The following is a 4,757-nucleotide window of genomic DNA, read 5'->3' on the forward strand; positions in this document are numbered from 1 at the left end:
GAGAGAGAGAGAGAGCAACCTTACAAGTAGTTAAGAGAGTTGCATGACACCCAATGTAGTTATCCTTGAACCTTCCAGCAACTTGATGATCAACCAATAGCAACAAACTAATGCAATAATCAATTACAAAATATTAGGAATGTGCTTCAGAATAAAATCTTTATGGGCATAAGCCATAAGCAATAATAAGAAAGGAAGAACAAAAGGAAAAGTGATAGAAAACTTACTCTGTGCACAATATAATCAGAACTGTCATCGATCACAATAAAAAGATGTCAAAACAAATCACAATAATTAATTGAGTTTTCAATTTGGGTTTCCATTGAGAAGAAGCATTAAAATCAGAACTATAAAAGTAACAAAATAGATCTTATTCAAGAGAAGAATGTAACTGTGATTTGAAGTGTCGTCAAATTACAGATATTAGAACGGTTTGTAGTAGTTCAAATTCACAAAGGGCCCAAGTTAATTTTTATTCACAAATTGCTAATGATTTTAATCATATCTCCGAAGTAAGATTAATCAATCATATACACAAGAATACAGTCAAAAATTCAACTCAGAAACAGAAACCCAAACCCCAACTTCACATCTTCATACACTAAGAAATTAATCAATGCATTGCCCAGTGACTCGGTGAGACAATTAAACAAACACCTTGTGTGCATAAATTTTACCTTTCCAAACCATCCTAAGATGGAGTTCCGGTTCTGAGAGCAAGAGTTCCCAATCGGCCTTGTCGAACTTCAAGCCCTCGGGTTTGAATCACCTTTCTCTTTGCATTTGCTGCACTCGACGTTGAGATTCTCTTCCGACTTCCCTCCATTGCCACCACAAATTTCCTCTCCACAAAAACCCTAACCCCCTTCGCATTCTCGCGCCCTGCAAGATTAATCTCAATTTATTCCTTTATCGATCGAAAGATTGAAAATGATCAAAACATAGGGAAGAAGAGTACTTACCATGAGGTTTCATGACAGAGAGCAAGAAAAGGTAGATAACGAGAGGAGAGATGAAGACATACCAGATTTTTTTTAGTTATTTATTTATTTTATTTTTTTTGAGGACTGCAAATCTAGAATGGTTTAAGTTTTCTTTTACACAGTAAATAGTAGTTTATATTTTAAAAAGAGCCGAGGCGCTTATCATTTTAGAAGCCTCGCGTTACATTTCGAAGCCCGCCCTCCCTGTTTTTGTCTAATTCAAATATTTTCGTAGCGTTTATAAGAAAATCGCTATCATTAATTGAATACATAGAACTTAGGGGAAAAACACTATCGTTCAATGTTATCAATGGATACTTTTCTTGTAGCGGTCCTACAATGACCTCTTCATCTGCCATAATCTTGATCATCAAAGAAACCATCATCCCATATTTGTTGTCAATCCCACTACCAACTAATTCCGGACTCTTTCTTGTCCGAATGTCAAGAACAATTATGTTTTTGTGCGCTATGCTTTGGCTTTTGATCCTTCCAAATCGCCTTATTACAAGGTGGTCTACGTTACCAACTACCCGTACTATGATGAGAGCGGGCAACACAAAATAAACATATATTCATATGAGACTGGAGAGTGGAAGCATCTCAAGACTCCTTTCTTCTGTAGCCCCTCTATCTAGGGAAGGCTTCATGATTACATACAGGCATTGCACTTTGACGACATGAGCGTGGACGGCGCCGTATACTGCAACGGGAGATCAGAGACGGAAATGCGTCAAACATGCCCTTCTGCGCATTGGATGGTAGCATGAATTCATAAGAAAGGAACCTGATGTGCTGCATTCAGTGCTAATTAATGTTCAATTTCGTATATATGTATGTATAAATGAAAATGTGCTAAGCAGGGATGTATCCAGGATTGAAATTTGGGTTGGGCTAAATTTATTGTGGGCGAGGCCGAAATTTTTTTTGGTCTCTATCTATAACCTAACGATCATAAGGTTAATGTCTATTATATTGTCATTGGAGCCAATACTCTTATGTATAATCAATATATCTTTTAGATGAAGGAGAAAAACAACAAAGAAAAGAAAGTAAAATGAGGAAGAGTTGGCAAAATAGATAAAGAAACCTACAATGATGCTTGAACCTAAGGGCATCTCCAACAAGGTGACCTAAAACCCATAATGAAACCTATTTTTTGACTCACCTACACTCATTACTATTCAAACCCATATTCAATCTCCAACCATTTTGTCAAAACCCATACTCATACCCAAATTTTAATCATTTTCTATAATTTGGGTATGAGTATGGGTATGAATATGAGTTTTGATCATCAACAAATAAATGGGTATTCAATCCCCTCATGTTCACGTGCAGATGTGTTGGAGTGGGTCCCGTGCCAACCTAAATGGGTTTCCTCCTTGCAAGTCGACCCAAAATAGGTCGTGGGTCTGATAGGAACTATTTGAGTTTGAGTACGTTTTAATTGTTGAAGATGAGTTTTTATAGGTTTTGACTATGAATACGGGTATGGAAGACATTGTTGGAGATGCGCTAAGACCTTGGGTGTGGGAATCGAACAAAAGCCTTAACCAACTAAGCTGGATGATGATTGATTATTCTATCTGCACTTTATTATATATGACGTTTTCGAGGGAAAATTTCGGTTATGCTACAGCCCAAATAGCCTTCCACAGTTCCACCTAAATACGTCCCTGGTGCTAAGCATGCATCGTGTTGCTGTTGGGATAATCTAACTAAACTAATGTTGCTTATGATGGAAAGGTATATATATATATATATATATATGCAAAGGTCCTCATTAGAAGCTGATTGTAGAAATAATGAAATATAGAGCTGATTGTAGAATATCACAAAAATGGAGGTATTGTATAATAGTTATAGCTCCAACAAGTAATTCATTTTTTAACTTCACATTTTAATAATACAAATATAGGAAAAGAGCAAATGTTGTCCGGTAGATTACATCAAAATGCAGGACATGTAATCAAACTAGCGTATATATACATAAATCATGTTTGACAAATTGTTTAAAACAGATCGAAAGAAAAAAATAAAATATATAGTATTCTAGATTTGATTAGATGTAGGCAAGTCATCATACATTACTTCTTTACATGAATCTAGGACCTAAATCGAACATAGTTTATCACGGCTTGGAGAACATAAGGGTCATGGATGGGGGGAGATGAGAGAAACCAACGACTAGGATTTGGTTTTAGTGAGAGAGCATGAGTGTGATGATGAGGACTGAACTTAGGGCTGGGCACTTAGTACCGGAATCCTGATCTCGTATCGGTCCCGTCCCGAAAGTTAACCGGACGAGACGGGATAAGTTTTGAAAATGGCAATCCCGTCCCGTCCTGTCCCGTTATGGTAATGTTGAAACAGGACGAGACAGGATCGGGACTATCTCGAAAAATCCCGGTCCGTCCCATAATATTAGAATACCTAATTTTGATCATTTTATATTCGATTTTTTAGGTTGCATGATGTTACAATACACTCAACCACACTCAATTTGGTCTAAAATAGTAAAACCTAAACACAAAAGAAAATTCGATCTCACTCTCAAACATAACGCCTCCACTCCCTCCAGCCTCTCAACCAAATTCGATACCTAAATGCTAAACCAAAAACCTGATGCGACCCAAGCTGCAGATGAAGAACCGATGGTGGAAGATGATGAGTATGACGATCTCTATGATGATGTTGATGTTGGAGAGGGTTTCCTCCAGATGCATCGATCTGAGGCACCAGTAGGGGCTGGTAGTGTTGGGAAGGGAGGACTTCAAGCTCAGAAAACTGTTGCTCCCAAACTAAGAGTTCAAGCTGGTGCATCTCAGGAAATGAAAATTCTGGGTGTTTCAGTTGGAGGAAATTATTCTACTGTTCCTGAACAGAAGGTTCAGCCACCAGTGGCTAATGTGCCTGAAACTCAAGTCAGGCATATGGGGTTTCAGGGTTCAACAATTATACCCTCGAATGGTGGTGTTGATTCTTTAGAAGTTACTGGAAAATTTGCTAATGAGCCTCTTCAATCAATGAAATCTAGCACTACTGGTCCTTCAGCTGTTGCACATGTGGCACTAATCAAATGAATATGAAGGTCAATCTTAATCGTCCAATGGTTAATGATAACCAAATCCGTCCTCCAGTTGAGAATGGTTCAGCCACACTGTTTGTGGGAGAATTACATTGGTGGACAACTTATGCTGAACTCGAAAGTGTTTTATCTCAGTACTTTTAATTTCATTCATGTTTTTTTTTTTTGCTTGTGTGATTTTTGATATTTTCAGTTTTTTTAAGGGTTAATTTGTCAGAATTGGGACGTACATGACAGGTTTCTAAAAACGCCTTCCCGTCCTGTTCTTTTATTTTCAGGACGGGACGCCCATCCCGTCCCGTGCCTAGCCCTAACTGAACCTGTGTTCAACAAGTTTTAGCTTTCTTGGATTTACAAGAAGGACCCAGTTGTATTTTGTCTTTAATCGGAAAGTGAAAAATAGAGTAATTTTTCTTTTTACTTTTTGAAAAGGGAAATTTGTCCAAATAGTGTTTCAACTTTTGGTCTTTATAAATTTTGGTATCCCAAGTTTTAAAAACATCACAATGATATCTCAAGTTCCCAACTTGACCGAATTTAGGTATATAGAGTCATTTATTCCGTTAGTCGACTGTAAGTTGACAAAATTTGAAGGGTAATTTTGCCCTTTCATACTTCTTCTTCTTGAAACTCTCTCGTCTCCATCTATCATTTTGATAAACCAGTGTAATTCCAGCCCCCCC

The 4,757-nt window shown here is 37.5% G+C and overlaps 1 non-coding gene across 1 annotated transcript in view; it reads right to left on the reverse strand.

Moving 5' to 3' along the window:
• LOC101303773 overlaps positions 1–602 on the reverse strand; it is a 1,576-nt gene extending 974 nt beyond the window's left edge. Inside the window, exon 1 of the transcript XR_184107.1 lies at positions 25–602. This is a non-coding gene — a transcript (uncharacterized LOC101303773). The remainder of the gene's footprint in view (positions 1–24) is intronic.
• Between the last annotated feature and the right edge of the window lie 4,155 nt (positions 603–4,757).

Source organism: Fragaria vesca, linkage group LG2 (genome assembly GCF_000184155.1).
Source record: "Fragaria vesca subsp. vesca linkage group LG2, FraVesHawaii_1.0, whole genome shotgun sequence".
Taxonomy (NCBI): Eukaryota; Viridiplantae; Streptophyta; class Magnoliopsida; order Rosales; family Rosaceae; genus Fragaria; species Fragaria vesca.